The sequence below is a fragment of the Anomaloglossus baeobatrachus genome, chromosome 3 (genome assembly GCF_048569485.1).
Source record: "Anomaloglossus baeobatrachus isolate aAnoBae1 chromosome 3, aAnoBae1.hap1, whole genome shotgun sequence".
Taxonomy (NCBI): domain Eukaryota; kingdom Metazoa; phylum Chordata; class Amphibia; order Anura; family Aromobatidae; genus Anomaloglossus; species Anomaloglossus baeobatrachus.
This window is the reverse complement of record NC_134355.1, coordinates 131700813-131718833: the sequence shown is the minus strand read 5'-3', so window position 1 is coordinate 131718833 and position 18021 is coordinate 131700813. Positions and strand designations below refer to the sequence as shown.

General features: G+C 55.6%; 39 non-coding genes across 39 annotated transcripts; all 39 read left to right on the top strand.

The window, feature by feature from the left end:
- Positions 1-195: 195 nt before the first annotated feature.
- LOC142297672 (U5 spliceosomal RNA) lies at positions 196-311 on the top strand. Its single transcript, XR_012751948.1, has one exon. It is a non-coding gene; the product is annotated as a U5 spliceosomal RNA (small nuclear RNA).
- A 345-nt stretch (positions 312-656) lies between these two features.
- LOC142297805 (U5 spliceosomal RNA) lies at positions 657-772 on the top strand. The gene has a single exon (XR_012752076.1). It is a non-coding gene; the product is annotated as a U5 spliceosomal RNA (small nuclear RNA).
- A 345-nt stretch (positions 773-1117) lies between these two features.
- On the top strand, positions 1118-1233 carry LOC142297793 (U5 spliceosomal RNA). The gene has a single exon (XR_012752065.1). It is a non-coding gene; the product is annotated as a U5 spliceosomal RNA (small nuclear RNA).
- A 345-nt stretch (positions 1234-1578) lies between these two features.
- Positions 1579-1694, top strand: LOC142297782 (U5 spliceosomal RNA). The gene has a single exon (XR_012752054.1). It is a non-coding gene; the product is annotated as a U5 spliceosomal RNA (small nuclear RNA).
- Positions 1695-2039: 345 nt separating this feature from the next.
- LOC142297719 (U5 spliceosomal RNA) lies at positions 2040-2155 on the top strand. The gene has a single exon (XR_012751993.1). It is a non-coding gene; the product is annotated as a U5 spliceosomal RNA (small nuclear RNA).
- Positions 2156-2500: 345 nt separating this feature from the next.
- Positions 2501-2616, top strand: LOC142297770 (U5 spliceosomal RNA). The gene has a single exon (XR_012752043.1). It is a non-coding gene; the product is annotated as a U5 spliceosomal RNA (small nuclear RNA).
- Positions 2617-2961: 345 nt separating this feature from the next.
- LOC142297758 (U5 spliceosomal RNA) lies at positions 2962-3077 on the top strand. Its single transcript, XR_012752032.1, has one exon. It is a non-coding gene; the product is annotated as a U5 spliceosomal RNA (small nuclear RNA).
- Positions 3078-3422: 345 nt separating this feature from the next.
- Positions 3423-3538, top strand: LOC142297747 (U5 spliceosomal RNA). Its single transcript, XR_012752021.1, has one exon. It is a non-coding gene; the product is annotated as a U5 spliceosomal RNA (small nuclear RNA).
- Positions 3539-3883: 345 nt separating this feature from the next.
- Positions 3884-3999, top strand: LOC142297736 (U5 spliceosomal RNA). The gene has a single exon (XR_012752010.1). It is a non-coding gene; the product is annotated as a U5 spliceosomal RNA (small nuclear RNA).
- A 345-nt stretch (positions 4000-4344) lies between these two features.
- LOC142297725 (U5 spliceosomal RNA) lies at positions 4345-4460 on the top strand. The gene has a single exon (XR_012751999.1). It is a non-coding gene; the product is annotated as a U5 spliceosomal RNA (small nuclear RNA).
- Positions 4461-4805: 345 nt separating this feature from the next.
- LOC142297713 (U5 spliceosomal RNA) lies at positions 4806-4921 on the top strand. Its single transcript, XR_012751988.1, has one exon. It is a non-coding gene; the product is annotated as a U5 spliceosomal RNA (small nuclear RNA).
- A 345-nt stretch (positions 4922-5266) lies between these two features.
- Positions 5267-5382, top strand: LOC142297718 (U5 spliceosomal RNA). The gene has a single exon (XR_012751992.1). It is a non-coding gene; the product is annotated as a U5 spliceosomal RNA (small nuclear RNA).
- A 345-nt stretch (positions 5383-5727) lies between these two features.
- On the top strand, positions 5728-5843 carry LOC142297702 (U5 spliceosomal RNA). The gene has a single exon (XR_012751977.1). It is a non-coding gene; the product is annotated as a U5 spliceosomal RNA (small nuclear RNA).
- A 345-nt stretch (positions 5844-6188) lies between these two features.
- LOC142297691 (U5 spliceosomal RNA) lies at positions 6189-6304 on the top strand. Its single transcript, XR_012751965.1, has one exon. It is a non-coding gene; the product is annotated as a U5 spliceosomal RNA (small nuclear RNA).
- A 345-nt stretch (positions 6305-6649) lies between these two features.
- Positions 6650-6765, top strand: LOC142297678 (U5 spliceosomal RNA). The gene has a single exon (XR_012751954.1). It is a non-coding gene; the product is annotated as a U5 spliceosomal RNA (small nuclear RNA).
- A 345-nt stretch (positions 6766-7110) lies between these two features.
- On the top strand, positions 7111-7226 carry LOC142297666 (U5 spliceosomal RNA). The gene has a single exon (XR_012751943.1). It is a non-coding gene; the product is annotated as a U5 spliceosomal RNA (small nuclear RNA).
- A 345-nt stretch (positions 7227-7571) lies between these two features.
- LOC142297613 (U5 spliceosomal RNA) lies at positions 7572-7687 on the top strand. The gene has a single exon (XR_012751891.1). It is a non-coding gene; the product is annotated as a U5 spliceosomal RNA (small nuclear RNA).
- Positions 7688-8032: 345 nt separating this feature from the next.
- Positions 8033-8149, top strand: LOC142297830 (U5 spliceosomal RNA). The gene has a single exon (XR_012752099.1). It is a non-coding gene; the product is annotated as a U5 spliceosomal RNA (small nuclear RNA).
- A 345-nt stretch (positions 8150-8494) lies between these two features.
- Positions 8495-8610, top strand: LOC142297895 (U5 spliceosomal RNA). The gene has a single exon (XR_012752160.1). It is a non-coding gene; the product is annotated as a U5 spliceosomal RNA (small nuclear RNA).
- A 345-nt stretch (positions 8611-8955) lies between these two features.
- LOC142297655 (U5 spliceosomal RNA) lies at positions 8956-9071 on the top strand. The gene has a single exon (XR_012751932.1). It is a non-coding gene; the product is annotated as a U5 spliceosomal RNA (small nuclear RNA).
- A 345-nt stretch (positions 9072-9416) lies between these two features.
- Positions 9417-9532, top strand: LOC142297644 (U5 spliceosomal RNA). The gene has a single exon (XR_012751921.1). It is a non-coding gene; the product is annotated as a U5 spliceosomal RNA (small nuclear RNA).
- Positions 9533-9876: 344 nt separating this feature from the next.
- LOC142297633 (U5 spliceosomal RNA) lies at positions 9877-9992 on the top strand. Its single transcript, XR_012751910.1, has one exon. It is a non-coding gene; the product is annotated as a U5 spliceosomal RNA (small nuclear RNA).
- A 345-nt stretch (positions 9993-10337) lies between these two features.
- Positions 10338-10453, top strand: LOC142297575 (U5 spliceosomal RNA). Its single transcript, XR_012751854.1, has one exon. It is a non-coding gene; the product is annotated as a U5 spliceosomal RNA (small nuclear RNA).
- Positions 10454-10798: 345 nt separating this feature from the next.
- LOC142297839 (U5 spliceosomal RNA) lies at positions 10799-10914 on the top strand. Its single transcript, XR_012752108.1, has one exon. It is a non-coding gene; the product is annotated as a U5 spliceosomal RNA (small nuclear RNA).
- A 345-nt stretch (positions 10915-11259) lies between these two features.
- On the top strand, positions 11260-11375 carry LOC142297621 (U5 spliceosomal RNA). Its single transcript, XR_012751899.1, has one exon. It is a non-coding gene; the product is annotated as a U5 spliceosomal RNA (small nuclear RNA).
- Positions 11376-11720: 345 nt separating this feature from the next.
- On the top strand, positions 11721-11836 carry LOC142297610 (U5 spliceosomal RNA). The gene has a single exon (XR_012751888.1). It is a non-coding gene; the product is annotated as a U5 spliceosomal RNA (small nuclear RNA).
- A 345-nt stretch (positions 11837-12181) lies between these two features.
- On the top strand, positions 12182-12297 carry LOC142297572 (U5 spliceosomal RNA). Its single transcript, XR_012751851.1, has one exon. It is a non-coding gene; the product is annotated as a U5 spliceosomal RNA (small nuclear RNA).
- A 345-nt stretch (positions 12298-12642) lies between these two features.
- LOC142297599 (U5 spliceosomal RNA) lies at positions 12643-12758 on the top strand. Its single transcript, XR_012751877.1, has one exon. It is a non-coding gene; the product is annotated as a U5 spliceosomal RNA (small nuclear RNA).
- Positions 12759-13103: 345 nt separating this feature from the next.
- LOC142297710 (U5 spliceosomal RNA) lies at positions 13104-13219 on the top strand. Its single transcript, XR_012751985.1, has one exon. It is a non-coding gene; the product is annotated as a U5 spliceosomal RNA (small nuclear RNA).
- Positions 13220-13564: 345 nt separating this feature from the next.
- Positions 13565-13680, top strand: LOC142297874 (U5 spliceosomal RNA). The gene has a single exon (XR_012752140.1). It is a non-coding gene; the product is annotated as a U5 spliceosomal RNA (small nuclear RNA).
- Positions 13681-13994: 314 nt separating this feature from the next.
- On the top strand, positions 13995-14110 carry LOC142297835 (U5 spliceosomal RNA). The gene has a single exon (XR_012752104.1). It is a non-coding gene; the product is annotated as a U5 spliceosomal RNA (small nuclear RNA).
- Positions 14111-14455: 345 nt separating this feature from the next.
- On the top strand, positions 14456-14571 carry LOC142297588 (U5 spliceosomal RNA). The gene has a single exon (XR_012751866.1). It is a non-coding gene; the product is annotated as a U5 spliceosomal RNA (small nuclear RNA).
- Positions 14572-14916: 345 nt separating this feature from the next.
- Positions 14917-15032, top strand: LOC142297576 (U5 spliceosomal RNA). The gene has a single exon (XR_012751855.1). It is a non-coding gene; the product is annotated as a U5 spliceosomal RNA (small nuclear RNA).
- A 345-nt stretch (positions 15033-15377) lies between these two features.
- Positions 15378-15493, top strand: LOC142297574 (U5 spliceosomal RNA). The gene has a single exon (XR_012751853.1). It is a non-coding gene; the product is annotated as a U5 spliceosomal RNA (small nuclear RNA).
- A 345-nt stretch (positions 15494-15838) lies between these two features.
- LOC142297816 (U5 spliceosomal RNA) lies at positions 15839-15954 on the top strand. Its single transcript, XR_012752086.1, has one exon. It is a non-coding gene; the product is annotated as a U5 spliceosomal RNA (small nuclear RNA).
- A 345-nt stretch (positions 15955-16299) lies between these two features.
- Positions 16300-16415, top strand: LOC142297570 (U5 spliceosomal RNA). The gene has a single exon (XR_012751849.1). It is a non-coding gene; the product is annotated as a U5 spliceosomal RNA (small nuclear RNA).
- A 345-nt stretch (positions 16416-16760) lies between these two features.
- On the top strand, positions 16761-16876 carry LOC142297558 (U5 spliceosomal RNA). The gene has a single exon (XR_012751838.1). It is a non-coding gene; the product is annotated as a U5 spliceosomal RNA (small nuclear RNA).
- A 345-nt stretch (positions 16877-17221) lies between these two features.
- On the top strand, positions 17222-17337 carry LOC142297565 (U5 spliceosomal RNA). The gene has a single exon (XR_012751844.1). It is a non-coding gene; the product is annotated as a U5 spliceosomal RNA (small nuclear RNA).
- Positions 17338-17682: 345 nt separating this feature from the next.
- LOC142297709 (U5 spliceosomal RNA) lies at positions 17683-17798 on the top strand. The gene has a single exon (XR_012751984.1). It is a non-coding gene; the product is annotated as a U5 spliceosomal RNA (small nuclear RNA).
- The last annotated feature ends 223 nt before the right edge of the window (positions 17799-18021 follow it).

Genomic DNA, 18021 nt, shown 5'->3' with positions numbered 1-18021 from the left:
GGGTGACCCTCTGGTGGAAAGGAGGGCTCAGAGAAGGGAGCAGCCTGGGGAAGATGGCCTCTCGCCGGGCTGGCTGTTTGGTACCGTTTGGTTTAGCCATCATCAACCCCCTGCCTCCCCTTTTCTAGGAGGTCTCCCCGGGCCAAGTGAGGGCTGCGGCCAGGGTGTTAGGTCGGGAGGAGGCCCTTGCCTGATATACTCTGGTTTCTCTTCAGAACGTAAAAATCTTTCGCCTTTTACTAAAGATTTCCGTGGAGAGGTGCAAAACTGAGTTTTATGGCAATTTTTGCATGCTCCAGCTTGCTGGGGTTTCCTTCTTTGGGTTGAATGACAGAATGAGCGGGAGGTGGCTGTAGTGGGAGGCTGACTCCTGTGGCTGCTGCTGGGAGGGAGGCGGTCCTCATTTGAATATTGTGGCCATGGACGGCCCGCTTTTTGGGGAGCAGGAAGCTCGTTTGAAGGGGTGACCCTCTGGTGGAAAGGAGGGCTCAGAGAAGGGAGCAGCCTGGGGAAGATGGCCTCTCGCCGGGCTGGCTGTGTGGTACCGTTTGGTTTAGCCATCATCAACCCCCTGCCTCCCCTTTTCTGGGAGGTCTCCCCGGGCCAAGTGAGGGCTGCGGCCAGGGTGTTAGGTCGGGAGGAGGCCCTTGCCTGATATACTCTGGTTTCTCTTCAGAACGTAAAAATCTTTCGCCTTTTACTAAAGATTTCCGTGGAGAGGAGCAAAACTGAGTTTTATGGCAATTTTTGCATGCTCCAGCTTGCTGGGGTTTCCTTCTTTGGGTTGAACGACAGAATGAGCGGGAGGTGGCTGTAGTGGGAGGCTGACTCCTGTGGCTGCTGCTGGGAGGGAGGCGGTCCTCATTTGAATATTGTGGCCATGGACGGCCCGCTTTTTGGGGAGCAGGAAGCTCGTTTGAAGGGGTGACCCTCTGGTGGAAAGGAGGGCTCAGAGAAGGGAGCAGCCTGGGGAAGATGGCCTCTCGCCGGGCTGGCTGTGTGGTACCGTTTGGTTTAGCCATCATCAACCCCCTGCCTCCCCTTTTCTAGGAGGTCTCCCCGGGCCAAGTGAGGGCTGCGGCCAGGGTGTTAGGTCGGGAGGAGGCCCTTGCCTGATATACTCTGGTTTCTCTTCAGAACGTAAAAATCTTTCGCCTTTTACTAAAGATTTCCGTGGAGAGGAGCAAAACTGAGTTTTATGGCAATTTTTGCATGCTCCAGCTTGCTGGGGTTTCCTTCTTTGGGTTGAATGACAGAATGAGCGGGAGGTGGCTGTAGTGGGAGGCTGACTCCTGTGGCTGCTGCTGGGAGGGAGGCGGTCCTCATTTGAATATTGTGGCCATGGACGGCCCACTTTTTGGGGAGCAGGAAGCTCGTTTGAAGGGGTGACCCTCTGGTGGAAAGGAGGGCTCAGAGAAGGGAGCAGCCTGGGGAAGATGGCCTCTCGCCGGGCTGGCTGTGTGGTACCGTTTGGTTTAGCCATCATCAACCCCCTGCCTCCCCTTTTCTAGGAGGTCTCCCCGGGCCAAGTGAGGGCTGCGGCCAGGCTGTTAGGTCGGGAAGAGGCCCTTGCCTGATATACTCTGGTTTCTCTTCAGAACGTAAAAATCTTTCGCCTTTTACTAAAGATTTCCGTGGAGAGGAGCAAAACTGAGTTTTATGGCAATTTTTGCATGCTCCAGCTTGCTGGGGTTTCCTTCTTTGGGTTGAACGACAGAATGAGCGGGAGGTGGCTGTAGTGGGAGGCTGACTCCTGTGGCTGCTGCTGGGAGGGAGGCGGTCCTCATTTGAATATTGTGGCCATGGACGGCCCGCTTTTTGGGGAGCAGAAAGCTCGTTTGAAGGGGTGACCCTCTGGTGGAAAGGAGGGCTCAGAGAAGGGAGCAGCCTGGGGAAGATGGCCTCTCGCCGGGCTGGCTGTGTGGTACCGTTTGGTTTAGCCATCATCAACCCCCTGCCTCCCCTTTTCTAGGAGGTCTCCCCGGGCAAAGTGAGGGCTGCGGCCAGGGTGTTAGGTCGGGAGGAGGCCCTTGCCTGATATACTCTGGTTTCTCTTCAGAACGTAAAAATCTTTCGCCTTTTACTAAAGATTTCCGTGGAGCGGAGCAAAACTGAGTTTTATGGCAATTTTTGCATGCTCCAGCTTGCTGGGGTTTCCTTCTTTGGGTTGAACGACAGAATGAGCGGGAGGTGGCTGTAGTGGGAGGCTGACTCCTGTGGCTGCTGCTGGGAGGGAGGCGGTCCTCATTTGAATATTGTGGCCATGGACGGCCCGCTTTTTGGGGAGCAGGAAGCTCGTTTGAAGGGGTGACCCTCTGGTGGAAAGGAGGGCTCAGAGAAGGGAGCAGCCTGGGGAAGATGGCCTCTCGCCGGGCTGGCTGTGTGGTACCGTTTGGTTTAGCCATCATCAACCCCCTGCCTCCCCTTTTCTAGGAGGTCTCCCCGGGCCAAGTGAGGGCTGCGGCCAGGGTGTTAGGCCGGGAGGAGGCCCTTGCCTGATATACTCTGGTTTCTCTTCAGAACGTAAAAATCTTTCGCCTTTTACTAAAGATTTCCGTGGAGAGGAGCAAAACTGAGTTTTATGGCAATTTTTGCATGCTCCAGCTTGCTGGGGTTTCCTTCTTTGGGTTGAACGACAGAATGAGCGGGAGGTGGCTGTAGTGGGAGGCTGACTCCTGTGGCTGCTGCTGGGAGGGAGGCGGTCCTCATTTGAATATTGTGGCCATGGACGGCCCACTTTTTGGGGAGCAGGAAGCTCGTTTGAAGGGGTGACCCTCTGTTGGAAAGGAGGGCTCAGAGAAGGGAGCAGCCTGGGGAAGATGGCCTCTCGCCGGGCTGGCTGTGTGGTACCGTTTGGTTTAGCCATCATCAACCCCCTGCCTCCCCTTTTCTAGGAGGTCTCCCCGGGCCAAGTGAGGGCTGCGGCCAGGCTGTTAGGTCGGGAGGAGGCCCTTGCCTGATATACTCTGGTTTCTCTTCAGAACGTAAAAATCTTTCGCCTTTTACTAAAGATTTCCGTGGAGAGGAGCAAAACTGAGTTTTATGGCAATTTTTGCATGCTCCAGCTTGCTGGGGTTTCCTTCTTTGGGTTGAACGACAGAATGAGCGGGAGGTGGCTGTAGTGGGAGGCTGACTCCTGTGGCTGCTGCTGGGAGGGAGGCGGTCCTCATTTGAATATTGTGGCCATGGACGGCCCGCTTTTTGGGGAGCAGAAAGCTCGTTTGAAGGGGTGACCCTCTGGTGGAAAGGAGGGCTCAGAGAAGGGAGCAGCCTGGGGAAGATGGCCTCTCGCCGGGCTGGCTGTGTGGTACCGTTTGGTTTAGCCATCATCAACCCCCTGCCTCCCCTTTTCTAGGAGGTCTCCCCGGGCAAAGTGAGGGCTGCGGCCAGGGTGTTAGGTCGGGAGGAGGCCCTTGCCTGATATACTCTGGTTTCTCTTCAGAACGTAAAAATCTTTCGCCTTTTACTAAAGATTTCCGTGGAGAGGAGCAAAACTGAGTTTTATGGCAATTTTTGCATGCTCCAGCTTGCTGGGGTTTCCTTCTTTGGGTTGAACGACAGAATGAGCGGGAGGTGGCTGTAGTGGGAGGCTGACTCCTGTGGCTGCTGCTGGGAGGGAGGCGGTCCTCATTTGAATATTGTGGCCATGGACGGCCCGCTTTTTGGGGAGCAGGAAGCTCGTTTGAAGGGGTGACCCTCTGGTGGAAAGGAGGGCTCAGAGAAGGGAGCAGCCTGGGGAAGATGGCCTCTCGCCGGGCTGGCTGTGTGGTACCGTTTGGTTTAGCCATCATCAACCCCCTGCCTCCCCTTTTCTGGGAGGTCTCCCCGGGCCAAGTGAGGGCTGCGGCCAGGGTGTTAGGTCGGGAGGAGGCCCTTGCCTGATATACTCTGGTTTCTCTTCAGAACGTAAAAATCTTTCGCCTTTTACTAAAGATTTCCGTGGAGAGGAGCAAAACTGAGTTTTATGGCAATTTTTGCATGCTCCAGCTTGCTGGGGTTTCCTTCTTTGGGTTGAACGACAGAATGAGCGGGAGGTGGCTGTAGTGGGAGGCTGACTCCTGTGGCTGCTGCTGGGAGGGAGGCGGTCCTCATTTGAATATTGTGGCCATGGACGGCCCGCTTTTTGGGGAGCAGGAAGCTCGTTTGAAGGGGTGACCCTCTGGTGGAAAGGAGGGCTCAGAGAAGGGAGCAGCCTGGGGAAGATGGCCTCTCGCCGGGCTGGCTGTGTGGTACCGTTTGGTTTAGCCATCATCAACCCCCTGCCTCCCCTTTTCTAGGAGGTCTCCCCGGGCCAAGTGAGGGCTGCGGCCAGGGTGTTAGGTCGGGAGGAGGCCCTTGCCTGATATACTCTGGTTTCTCTTCAGAACGTAAAAATCTTTCGCCTTTTACTAAAGATTTCCGTGGAGAGGAGCAAAACTGAGTTTTATGGCAATTTTTGCATGCTCCAGCTTGCTGGGGTTTCCTTCTTTGGGTTGAATGACAGAATGAGCGGGAGGTGGCTGTAGTGGGAGGCTGACTCCTGTGGCTGCTGCTGGGAGGGAGGCGGTCCTCATTTGAATATTGTGGCCATGGACGGCCCACTTTTTGGGGAGCAGGAAGCTCGTTTGAAGGGGTGACCCTCTGGTGGAAAGGAGGGCTCAGAGAAGGGAGCAGCCTGGGGAAGATGGCCTCTCGCCGGGCTGGCTGTGTGGTACCGTTTGGTTTAGCCATCATCAACCCCCTGCCTCCCCTTTTCTAGGAGGTCTCCCCGGGCCAAGTGAGGGCTGCGGCCAGGCTGTTAGGTCGGGAAGAGGCCCTTGCCTGATATACTCTGGTTTCTCTTCAGAACGTAAAAATCTTTCGCCTTTTACTAAAGATTTCCGTGGAGAGGAGCAAAACTGAGTTTTATGGCAATTTTTGCATGCTCCAGCTTGCTGGGGTTTCCTTCTTTGGGTTGAACGACAGAATGAGCGGGAGGTGGCTGTAGTGGGAGGCTGACTCCTGTGGCTGCTGCTGGGAGGGAGGCGGTCCTCATTTGAATATTGTGGCCATGGACGGCCCGCTTTTTGGGGAGCAGAAAGCTCGTTTGAAGGGGTGACCCTCTGGTGGAAAGGAGGGCTCAGAGAAGGGAGCAGCCTGGGGAAGATGGCCTCTCGCCGGGCTGGCTGTGTGGTACCGTTTGGTTTAGCCATCATCAACCCCCTGCCTCCCCTTTTCTAGGAGGTCTCCCCGGGCAAAGTGAGGGCTGCGGCCAGGGTGTTAGGTCGGGAGGAGGCCCTTGCCTGATATACTCTGGTTTCTCTTCAGAACGTAAAAATCTTTCGCCTTTTACTAAAGATTTCCGTGGAGCGGAGCAAAACTGAGTTTTATGGCAATTTTTGCATGCTCCAGCTTGCTGGGGTTTCCTTCTTTGGGTTGAACGACAGAATGAGCGGGAGGTGGCTGTAGTGGGAGGCTGACTCCTGTGGCTGCTGCTGGGAGGGAGGCGGTCCTCATTTGAATATTGTGGCCATGGACGGCCCGCTTTTTGGGGAGCAGGAAGCTCGTTTGAAGGGGTGACCCTCTGGTGGAAAGGAGGGCTCAGAGAAGGGAGCAGCCTGGGGAAGATGGCCTCTCGCCGGGCTGGCTGTGTGGTACCGTTTGGTTTAGCCATCATCAACCCCCTGCCTCCCCTTTTCTAGGAGGTCTCCCCGGGCCAAGTGAGGGCTGCGGCCAGGGTGTTAGGCCGGGAGGAGGCCCTTGCCTGATATACTCTGGTTTCTCTTCAGAACGTAAAAATCTTTCGCCTTTTACTAAAGATTTCCGTGGAGAGGAGCAAAACTGAGTTTTATGGCAATTTTTGCATGCTCCAGCTTGCTGGGGTTTCCTTCTTTGGGTTGAACGACAGAATGAGCGGGAGGTGGCTGTAGTGGGAGGCTGACTCCTGTGGCTGCTGCTGGGAGGGAGGCGGTCCTCATTTGAATATTGTGGCCATGGACGGCCCACTTTTTGGGGAGCAGGAAGCTCGTTTGAAGGGGTGACCCTCTGTTGGAAAGGAGGGCTCAGAGAAGGGAGCAGCCTGGGGAAGATGGCCTCTCGCCGGGCTGGCTGTGTGGTACCGTTTGGTTTAGCCATCATCAACCCCCTGCCTCCCCTTTTCTAGGAGGTCTCCCCGGGCCAAGTGAGGGCTGCGGCCAGGCTGTTAGGTCGGGAGGAGGCCCTTGCCTGATATACTCTGGTTTCTCTTCAGAACGTAAAAATCTTTCGCCTTTTACTAAAGATTTCCGTGGAGAGGAGCAAAACTGAGTTTTATGGCAATTTTTGCATGCTCCAGCTTGCTGGGGTTTCCTTCTTTGGGTTGAACGACAGAATGAGCGGGAGGTGGCTGTAGTGGGAGGCTGACTCCTGTGGCTGCTGCTGGGAGGGAGGCGGTCCTCATTTGAATATTGTGGCCATGGACGGCCCGCTTTTTGGGGAGCAGAAAGCTCGTTTGAAGGGGTGACCCTCTGGTGGAAAGGAGGGCTCAGAGAAGGGAGCAGCCTGGGGAAGATGGCCTCTCGCCGGGCTGGCTGTGTGGTACCGTTTGGTTTAGCCATCATCAACCCCCTGCCTCCCCTTTTCTAGGAGGTCTCCCCGGGCAAAGTGAGGGCTGCGGCCAGGGTGTTAGGTCGGGAGGAGGCCCTTGCCTGATATACTCTGGTTTCTCTTCAGAACGTAAAAATCTTTCGCCTTTTACTAAAGATTTCCGTGGAGAGGAGCAAAACTGAGTTTTATGGCAATTTTTGCATGCTCCAGCTTGCTGGGGTTTCCTTCTTTGGGTTGAACGACAGAATGAGCGGGAGGTGGCTGTAGTGGGAGGCTGACTCCTGTGGCTGCTGCTGGGAGGGAGGCGGTCCTCATTTGAATATTGTGGCCATGGACGGCCCGCTTTTTGGGGAGCAGGAAGCTCGTTTGAAGGGGTGACCCTCTGGTGGAAAGGAGGGCTCAGAGAAGGGAGCAGCCTGGGGAAGATGGCCTCTCGCCGGGCTGGCTGTGTGGTACCGTTTGGTTTAGCCATCATCAACCCCCTGCCTCCCCTTTTCTAGGAGGTCTCCCCGGGCCAAGTGAGGGCTGCGGCCAGGGTGTTAGGTCGGGAGGAGGCCCTTGCCTGATATACTCTGGTTTCTCTTCAGAACGTAAAAATCTTTCGCCTTTTACTAAAGATTTCCGTGGAGAGGAGCAAAACTGAGTTTTATGGCAATTTTTGCATGCTCCAGCTTGCTGGGGTTTCCTTCTTTGGGTTGAACGACAGAATGAGCGGGAGGTGGCTGTAGTGGGAGGCTGACTCCTGTGGCTGCTGCTGGGAGGGAGGCGGTCCTCATTTGAATATTGTGGCCATGGACGGCCCGCTTTTTGGGGAGCAGGAAGCTCGTTTGAAGGGGTGACCCTCTGGTGGAAAGGAGGGCTCAGAGAAGGGAGCAGCCTGGGGAAGATGGCCTCTCGCCGGGCTGGCTGTGTGGTACCGTTTGGTTTAGCCATCATCAACCCCCTGCCTCCCCTTTTCTAGGAGGTCTCCCCGGGCCAAGTGAGGGCTGCGGCCAGGGTGTTAGGTCGGGAGGAGGCCCTTGCCTGATATACTCTGGTTTCTCTTCAGAACGTAAAAATCTTTCGCCTTTTACTAAAGATTTCCGTGGAGAGGAGCAAAACTGAGTTTTATGGCAATTTTTGCATGCTCCAGCTTGCTGGGATTTCCTTCTTTGGGTTGAACGACAGAATGAGCGGGCGGTGGCTGTAGTGGGAGGCTGACTCCTGTGGCTGCTGCTGGGAGGGAGGCGGTCCTCATTTGAATATTGTGGCCATGGACGGCCCGCTTTTTGGGGAGCAGGAAGCTCGTTTGAAGGGGTGACCCTCTGGTGGAAAGGAGGGCTCAGAGAAGGGAGCAGCCTGGGGAAGATGGCCTCTCGCCGGGCTGGCTGTGTGGTACCATTTGGTTTAGCCATCATCAACCCCCTGCCTCCCCTTTTCTAGGAGGTCTCCCCGGGCCAAGTGAGGGCTGCGGCCAGGGTGTTAGGTCGGGAGGAGGCCCTTGCCTGATATACTCTGGTTTCTCTTCAGAACGTAAAAAATCTTTCGCCTTTTACTAAAGATTTCCGTGGAGAGGAGCAAAACTGAGTTTTATGGCAATTTTTGCATGCTCCAGCTTGCTGGGGTTTCCTTCTTTGGGTTGAATGACAGAATGAGCGGGAGGTGGCTGTAGTGGGAGGCTGACTCCTGTGGCTGCTGCTGGGAGGGAGGCGGTCCTCATTTGAATATTGTGGCCATGGACGGCCCGCTTTTTGGGGAGCAGGAAGCTCGTTTGAAGGGGTGACCCTCTGGTGGAAAGGAGGGCTCAGAGAAGGGAGCAGCCTGGGGAAGATGGCCTCTCGCCGGGCTGGCTGTGTGGTACCGTTTGGTTTAGCCATCATCAACCCCCTGCCTCCCCTTTTCTAGGAGGTCTCCCCGGGCCAAGTGAGGGCTGCGACCAGGGTGTTAGGTCGGGAGGAGGCCCTTGCCTGATATACTCTGGTTTCTCTTCAGAATGTAAAAATCTTTCACCTTTTACTAAAGATTTCTGTGGAGATGAGCAAAACTGAGTTTTATGGCAATTTTTGCATGTTCCAGCTTGCTGGGGTTTTCTTCTTTGGGTTGAACGACAGAATGAGCGGGAGGTGGCTGTAGTGGGAGGCTGACTCCTGTGGCTGCTGCTGGGAGGGAGGCGGTCCTCATTTGAATATTGTGGCCATGGACGGCCCGCTTTTTGGGGAGCAGGAAGCTCGTTTGAAGGGGTGACCCTCTGGTGGAAAGGAGGGCTCAGAGAAGGGAGCAGCCTGGGGAAGATGGCCTCTCGCCGGGCTGGCTGTGTGGTACCGTTTGGTTTAGCCATCATCAACCCCCTGCCTCCCCTTTTCTAGGAGGTCTCCCCGGGCCAAGTGAGGGCTGCGGCCAGGGTGTTAGGTCGGGAGGAGGCCCTTGCCTGATATACTCTGGTTTCTCTTCAGAACGTAAAAATCTTTCGCCTTTTACTAAAGATTTCCGTGGAGAGGAGCAAAACTGAGTTTTATGGCAATTTTTGCATGCTCCAGCTTGCTGGGGTTTCCTTCTTTGGGTTGAACGACAGAATGAGCGGGAGGTGGCTGTAGTGGGAGGCTGACTCCTGTGGCTGCTGCTGGGAGGGAGGCGGTCCTCATTTGAATATTGTGGCCATGGACGGCCCGCTTTTTGGGGAGCAGGAAGCTCGTTTGAAGGGGTGACCCTCTGGTGGAAAGGAGGGCTCAGAGAAGGGAGCAGCCTGGGGAAGATGGCCTCTCGCCGGGCTGGCTGTGTGGTACCGTTTGGTTTAGCCATCATCAACCCCCTGCCTCCCCTTTTCTAGGAGGTCTCCCCGGGCCAAGTGAGGGCTGCGGCCAGGGTGTTAGGTCGGGAGGAGGCCCTTGCCTGATATACTCTGGTTTCTCTTCAGAACGTAAAAATCTTTCGCCTTTTACTAAAGATTTCCGTGGAGAGGAGCAAAACTGAGTTTTATGGCAATTTTTGCATGCTCCAGCTTGCTGGGGTTTCCTTCTTTGGGTTGAACGACAGAATGAGCGGGAGGTGGCTGTAGTGGGAGGCAGACTCCTGTGGCTGCTGCTGGGAGGGAGGCGGTCCTCATTTGAATATTGTGGCCATGGACGGCCCGCTTTTTGGGGAGCAGTAAGCTCGTTTGAAGGGGTGACCCTCTGGTGGAAAGGAGGGCTCAGAGAAGGGAGCAGCCTGGGGAAGATGGCCTCTCGCCGGGCTGGCTGTGTGGTACCGTTTGGTTTAGCCATCATCAACCCCTGCCTCCCCTTTTCTAGGAGGTCTCCCCGGGCCAAGTGAGGGCTGCGGCCAGGGTGTTAGGTCGGGAGGAGGCCCTTGCCTGATATACTCTGGTTTCTCTTCAGAACGTAAAAATCTTTCGCCTTTTACTAAAGATTTCCGTGGAGAGGAGCAAAACTGAGTTTTATGGCAATTTTTGCATGCTCCAGCTTGCTGGGGTTTCCTTCTTTGGGTTGAACGACAGAATGAGCGGGAGGTGGCTGTAGTGGGAGGCTGACTTCTGTGGCTGCTGCTGGGAGGGAGGCGGTCCTCATTTGAATATTGTGGCCATGGACGGCCCGATTTTTGGGGAGCAGGAAGCTCGTTTGAAGGGGTGACCCTCTGGTGGAAAGGAGGGCTCAGAGAAGGGAGCAGCCTGGGGAAGATGGCCTCTCGCCGGGCTGGCTGTGTGGTACCGTTTGGTTTAGCCATCATCAACCCCCTGCCTCCCCTTTTCTAGGAGGTCTCCCCGGGCCAAGTGAGGGCTGCGGCCAGGGTGTTAGGTCGGGAGGAGGCCCTTGCCTGATATACTCTGGTTTCTCTTCAGAGCGTAAAAATCTTTCGCCTTTTACTAAAGATTTCCGTGGAGAGGAGCAAAACTGAGTTTTATGGCAATTTTTGCATGCTCCAGCTTGCTGGGGTTTCCTTCTTTGGGTTGAACGACAGAATGAGCGGGAGGTGGCTGTAGTGGGAGGCTGACTCCTGTGGCTGCTGCTGGGAGGGAGGCGGTCCTCATTTGAATATTGTGGCCATGGACGGCCCGCTTTTTGGGGAGCAGGAAGCTCGTTTGAAGGGGTGACCCTCTGGTGGAAAGGAGGGCTCAGAGAAGTGAGCAGCCTGGGGAAGATGGCCTCTCGCCGGGCTGGCTGTGTGGTACCGTTTGGTTTAGCCATCATCAACCCCCTGCCTCCCCTTTTCTAGGAGGTCTCCCCGGGCCAAGTGGGGGCTGCGGCCAGGGTGTTAGGTCGGGAGGAGGCCCTTGCCTGATATACTGTGGTTTCTCTTCAGAGCGTAAAAATCTTTCGCCTTTTACTAAAGATTTCCGTGGAGAGGAGCAAAACTGAGTTTTATGGCAATTTTTGCATGCTCCAGCTTGCTGGGGTTTCCTTCTTTGGGTTGAACGACAGAATGAGCGGGAGGTGGCTGTAGTGGGAGGCTGACTCCTGTGGCTGCTGCTGGGAGGGAGGCGGTCCTCATTTGAATATTGTGGCCATGGATGGCCCGCTTTTTGGGGAGCAGGAAGCTCGTTTGAAGGGGTGACCCTCTGGTGGAAAGGAGGGCTCAGAGAAGGGAGCAGCCTGGGGAAGATGGCCTCTCGCCGGGCTGGCTGTGTGGTACCGTTTGGTTTAGCCATCATCAACCCCCTGCCTCCCCTTTTCTAGGAGGTCTCCCCGGGCCAAGTGAGGGCTGCGGCCAGGGTGTTAGGTCGGGAGGAGGCCCTTGCCTGATATACTCTGGTTTCTCTTCAGAACGTAAAAATCTTTCGCCTTTTACTAAAGATTTCCGTGGAGAGGAGCAAAACTGAGTTTTATGGCAATTTTTGCATGCTCCAGCTTGCTGGGGTTTCCTTCTTTGGGTTGAACGACAGAATGAGCGGGAGGTGGCTGTAGTGGGAGGCTGACTCCTGTGGCTGCTGCTGGGAGGGAGGCGGTCCTCATTTGAATATTGTGGCCATGGACGGCCCGCTTTTTGGGGAGCAGGAAGCTCGTTTGAAGGGGTGACCCTCTGGTGGAAAGGAGGGCTCAGAGAAGGGAGCAGCCTGGGGAAGATGGCCTCTCGCCGGGCTGGCTGTGTGGTACCGTTTGGTTTAGCCATCATCAACCCCCTGCCTCCCCTTTTCTAGGAGGTCTCCCCGGGCCAAGTGAGGGCTGCGGCCAGGGTGTTAGGTCGGGAGGAGGCCCTTACCTGATATACTCTGGTTTCTCTTCAGAACGTAAAAATCTTTCGCCTTTTACTAAAGATTTCCGTGGAGAGGAGCAAAACTGAGTTTTATGGCAATTTTTGCATGCTCCAGCTTGCTGGGGTTTCCTTCTTTGGGTTGAACGACAGAATGAGCGGGAGGTGGCTGTAGTGGGAGGCTGACTCCTGTGGCTTCTGCTGGGAGGGAGGCGGTCCTCATTTGAATATTGTGGCCATGGACGGCCCGCTTTTTGGGGAGCAGGAAGCTCGTTTGAAGGGGTGACCCTCTGGTGGAAAGGAGGGCTCAGAGAAGGGAGCAGCCTGGGGAAGATGGCCTCTCGCCGGGCTGGCTGTGTGGTACCGTTTGGTTTAGCCATCATCAACCCCCTGCCTCCCCTTTTCTAGGAGGTCTCCCCGGGCCAAGTGAGGGCTGCGGCCAGGGTGTTAGGTCGGGAGGAGGCCCTTGCCTGATTTACTCTGGTTTCTCTTCAGAACGTAAAAATCTTTCGCCTTTTACTAAAGATTTCCGTGGAGAGGAGCAAAACTGAGTTTTATGGCAATTTTTGCATGCTCCAGCTTGCTGGGGTTTCCTTCTTTGGGTTGAACGACAGAATGAGCGGGAGGTGGCTGTAGTGGGAGGCTGACTCCTGTGGCTGCTGCTGGGAGGGAGGCGGTCCTCATTTGAATATTGTGGCCATGGACGGCCCGCTTTTTGGGGAGCAGGAAGCTCGTTTGAAGGGGTGACCCTCTGGTGGAAAGGAGGGCTCAGAGAAGGGAGCAGCCTGGGGAAGATGGCCTCTCGCCGGGCTGGCTGTGTGGTACCGTTTGGTTTAGCCATCATCAACCCCCTGCCTCCCCTTTTCTAGGAGGTCTCCCCGGGCCAAGTGAGGGCTGCGGCCAGGGTGTTAGGTCGGGAGGAGGCCCTTGCCTGATATACTCTGGTTTCTCTTCAGAACGTAAAAATCTTTCGCCTTTTACTAAAGATTTCCGTGGAGAGGAGCAAAACTGAGTTTTATGGCAATTTTTGCATGCTCCAGCTTGCTGGGGTTTCCTTCTTTGGGTTGAACGACAGAATGAGCGGGAGGTGGCTGTAGTGGGAGGCTGACTCCTGTGGCTGCTGCTGGGAGGGAGGCGGTCCTCATTTGAATATTGTGGCCATGGACGGCCCGCTTTTTGGGGAGCAGGAAGCTCGTTTGAAGGGGTGACCCTCTGGTGGAAAGGAGGGCTCAGAGAAGGGAGCAGCCTGGGGAAGATGGCCTCTCGCCGGGCTGGCTGTGTGGTACCGTTTGGTTTAGCCATCATCAACCCCCTGCCTCCCCTTTTCTAGGAGGTCTCCCCGGGCCAAGTGAGGGCTGCGGCCAGGGTGTTAGGTCGGGAGGAGGCCCTTGCCTGATATACTCTGGTTTCTCTTCAGAACGTAAAAATCTTTCGCCTTTTACTAAAGATTTCCGTGGAGAGGAGCAAAACTGAGTTTTATGGCAATTTTTGCATGCTCCAGCTTGCTAGGGTTTCCTTCTTTGGGTTGAACGACAGAATGAGCGGGAGGTGGCTGTAGTGGGAGGCTGACTCCTGTGGCTGCTGCTGGGAGGGAGGCGGTCCTCATTTCAATATTGTGGCCATGGACGGCCCGCTTTTTGGGGAGCAGGAAGCTCGTTTGAAGGGGTGACCCTCTGGTGGAAAGGAGGGCTCAGAGAAGGGAGCAGCCTGGGGAAGATGGCCTCTCGCCGGGCTGGCTGTGTGGTACCGTTTGGTTTAGCCATCATCAACCCCCTGCCTCCCCTTTTCTAGGAGGTCTCCCCGGGCCAAGTGTGGGCTGCGGCCAGGGTGTTAGGTCGGGAGGAGGCCCTTGCCTGATATACTCTGGTTTCTATTCAGAACGTAAAAATCGTTCGCCTTTTACTAAAGATTTCCGTGGAGAGGAGCAAAACTGAGTTTTATGGCAATTTTTGCATGCTCCAGCTTGCTGGGGTTTCTTTCTTTGGGTTGAACGACAGAATGAGCGGGAGGTGGCTGTAGTGGGAGGCGGTCCTCATTTGAATATTGTGGCCATGGACCGCCCGCTTTTTGGGGAGCAGGAAGCTCGTTTGAAGGGGTGACCCTCTGGTGGAAAGGAGGGCTCAGAGAAGGGAGCAGCCTGGGGAAGATGGCCTCTCGCCGGGCTGGCTGTGTGGTACCGTTTGGTTTAGCCATCATCAACCCCCTGCCTCCCCTTTTCTAGGAGGTCTCCCCGGGCCAAGTGAGGGCTGCGGCCAGGGTGTTAGGTCGGGAGGAGGCCCTTGCCTGATATACTCTGGTTTCTCTTCAGAATGTAAAAATCTTTCGCCTTTTACTAAATATTTCCGTGGAGAGGAGCAAAACTGAGTTTTATGGCAATTTTTGCATGCTCCAGCTTGCTGGGGTTTCCTTCTTTGGGTTGAACAACAGAATGAGCGGGAGGTGGCTGTAGTGGGAGGCTGACTCCTGTGGCTGCTGCTGGGAGGGAGGCGGTCCTCATTTGAATATTGTGGCCATGGACGGCCCGCTTTTTGGGGAGCAGGAAGCTCGTTTGAAGGGGTGACCCTCTGGTGGAAAGGAGGGCTCAGAGAAGGGAGCAGCCTGGGGAAGATGGCCTCTCGCCGGGCTGGCTGTGTGGTACCGTTTGGTTTGGCCATCATCAACCCCCTGCCTCCCCTTTTCTAGGAGGTCTCCCCGGGCCAAGTGAGGGCTGCGGCCAGGGTGTTAGGTCGGGAGGAGGCCCTTGCCTGATATACTCTGGTTTCTCTTCAGAACGTAAAAATCTTTCGCCTTTTACTAAAGATTTCCGTGGAGAGGAGCAAAACTGAGTTTTATGGCAATTTTTGCATGCTCCAGCTTGCTGGGGTTTCCTTCTTTGGGTTGAACGACAGAATGAGCGGGAGGTGGCTGTAGTGGGAGGCTGACTCCTGTGGCTGCTGCTGGGAGGGAGGCGGTCCTCATTTGAATATTGTGGCCATGGACGGCCCGCTTTTTGGGGAGCAGGAAGCTCGTTTGAAGGGGTGACCCTCTGGTGGAAAGAAGGGCTCAGAGAAGGGAGCAGCCTGGGGAAGATGGCCTCTCGCCGGGCTGGCTGTGTGGTACCGTTTGGTTTAGCCATCATCAACCCCCTGCCTCCCCTTTTCTAGGAGGTCTCCCCGGGCCAAGTGAGGGCTGCGGCCAGGGTGTTAGGTCGGGAGGAGGCCCTTGCCTGATATACTCTGGTTTCTCTTCAGAACGTAAAAATCTTTCGCCTTTTACTAAAGATTTCCGTGGAGAGGAGCAAAACTGAGTTTTATGGCAATTTTTGCATGCTCCAGCTTGCTGGGGTTTCCTTCTTTGGGTTGAACGACAGAATGAGCGGGAGGTGGCTGTAGTGGGAGGCTGACTTCTGTGGCTGCTGCTGGGAGGGAGGCGGTCCTCATTTGAATATTGTGGCCATGGACGGCCCGATTTTTGGGGAGCAGGAAGCTCGTTTGAAGGGGTGACCCTCTGGTGGAAAGGAGGGCTCAAAGAAGGGAGCAGCCTGGGGAAGATGGCCTCTCGCCGGGCTGGCTGTGTGGTACCGTTTGGTTTAGCCATCATCAACCCCCTGCCTCCCCTTTTCTAGGAGGTCTCCCCGGGCCAAGTGAGGGCTGCGGCCAGGGTGTTAGGTCGGGAGGAGGCCCTTGCCTGATATACTCTGGTTTCTCTTCAGAGCGTAAAAATCTTTCGCCTTTTACTAAAGATTTCCGTGGAGAGGAGCAAAACTGAGTTTTATGGCAATTTTTGCATGCTCCAGCTTGCTGGGGTTTCCTTCTTTGGGTTGAACGACAGAATGAGCGGGAGGTGGCGGTAATGGGAGGCTGACTCCTGTGGCTGCTGCTGGGAGGGAGGCGGTCCTCATTTGAATATTGTGGCCATGGACGGCCCGCTTTTTGGGGAGCAGGAAGCTCGTTTGAAGGGGTGACCCTCTGGTGGAAAGGAGGGCTCAGAGAAGTGAGCAGCCTGGGGAAGATGGCCTCTCGCCGGGCTGGCTGTGTGGTACCGTTTGGTTTAGCCATCATCAACCCCCTGCCTCCCCTTTTCTAGGAGGTCTCCCCGGGCCAAGTGGGGGCTGCGGCCAGGGTGTTAGGTCGGGAGGAGGCCCTTGCCTGATATACTGTGGTTTCTCTTCAGAACGTAAAAATCTTTCGCCTTTTACTAAAGATTTCCGTGGAGAGGAGCAAAACTGAGTTTTATGGCAATTTTTGCATGCTCCAGCTTGCTGGGGTTTCCTTCTTTGGGTTGAACGACAGAATGAGCGGGAGGTGGCTGTAGTGGGAGGCTGACTCCTGTGGCTGCTGCTGGGAGGGAGGCGGTCCTCATTTGAATATTGTGGCCATGGACGGCCCGCTTTTTGGGGAGCAGGAAGCTCGTTTGAAGGGGTGACCCTCTGGTGGAAAGGAGGGCTCAGAGAAGGGAGCAGCCTGGGGAAGATGGCCTCTCGCCGGGCTGGCTGTGTGGTACCGTTTGGTTTAGCCATCATCAACCCCCTGCCTCCCCTTTTCTAGGAGGTCTCCCCGGGCCAAGTGAGGGCTGCGGCCAGGGTGTTAGGTCGGGAGGAGGCCCTTGCCTGATATACTCTGGTTTCTCTTCAGAACGTAAAAATCTTTCGCCTTTTACTAAAGATTTCCGTGGAGAGGAGCAAAACTGAGTTTTTTGGCAATTTTTGCATGCTCCAGCTTGCTGGGGTTTCCTTCTTTGGGTTGAACGACAGAATGAGCGGGAGGTGGCTGTAGTGGGAGGCTGACTCCTGTGGCTGCTGCTGGGAGGGAGGCGGTCCTCATTTGAATATTGTGGCCATGGACGGCCCGCTTTTTGGGGAGCAGGAAGCTCGTTTGAAGGGGTGACCCTCTGGTGGAAAGGAGGGCTCAGAGAAGGGAGCAGCCTGGGGAAGATGGCCTCTCGCCGGGCTGGCTGTGTGGTACCGTTTGGTTTAGCCATCATCAACCCCCTGCCTCCCCTTTTCTAGGAGGTCTCCCCGGGCCAAGTGAGGGCTGCGGCCAGGGTGTTAGGTCGGGAGGAGGCCCTTGCCTGATATACTCTGGTTTCTCTTCAGAACGTAAAAATCTTTTGCCTTTTACTAAAGATTTCCGTGGAGAGGAGCAAAACTGAGTTTTATGGCAATTTTTGCATGCTCCAGCTTGCTGGGGTTTCCTTCTTTGGGTTGAACGACAGAATGAGCGGGAGGTGGCTGTAGTGGGAGGCTGACTCCTGTGGCTGCTGCTGGGAGGGAGGCGGTCCTCATTTGAATATTGTGGCCATGGACGGCCCGCTTTTTGGGGAGCAGGAAGCTCGTTTGAAGGGGTGACCCTCTGGTGGAAAGGAGGGCTCAGAGAAGGGAGCAGCCTGGGGAAGATGGCCTCTCGCCGGGCTGGCTGTGTGGTACCGTTTGGTTTAGCCATCATCAACCCCCTGCCTCCCCTTTTCTAGGAGGTCTCCCCGGGCCAAGTGAGGGCTGCGGCCAGGGTGTTAGGTCGGGAGGAGGCCCTTGCCTGATATACTCTGGTTTCTCTTCAGAACGTAAAAATCTTTCGCCTTTTACTAAAGATTTCCGTGGAGAGGAGCAAAACTGAGTTTTATGGCAATTTTTGCATGCTCCAGCTTGCTGGGGTTTCCTTCTTTGGGTTGAACGACAGAATGAGCGGGAGGTGGCTGTAGTGGGAGGCTGACTCCTGTGGCTGCTGCTGGGAGGGAGGCGGTCCTCATTTGAATATTGTGGCCATGGACGGCCCGCTTTTTGGGGAGCAGGAAGCTCGTTTGAAGGGGTGACCCTCTGGTGGAAAGGAGGGCTCAGAGAAGGGAGCAGCCTGGGGAAGATGGCCTCTCGCCGGGCTGGCTGTGTGGTACCGTTTGGTTTAGCCATCATCAACCCCCTGCCTCCCCTTTTCTAGGAGGTCTCCCCGGGCCAAGTGAGGGCTGCGGCCAGGGTGTTAGGTCGGGAGAAGGCCCTTGCCTGATATACTCTGGTTTCTCTTCAGAACGTAAAAATCTTTCGCCTTTTACTAAAGATTTCCGTGGAGAGGAGCAAAACTGAGTTTTATGGCAATTTTTGCATGCTCCAGCTTGCTAGGGTTTCCTTCTTTGGGTTGAACGACAGAATGAGCGGCAGGTGGCTGTAGTGGGAGGCTGACTCCTGTGGCTGCTGCTGGGAGGGAGGCGGTCCTCATTTCAATATTGTGGCCATGGACGGCCCGCTTTTTGGGGAGCAGGAAGCTCGTTTGAAGGGGTGACCCTCTGGTGGAAAGGAGGGCTCAGAGAAGGGAGCAGCCTGGGGAAGATGGCCTCTCGCCGGGCTGG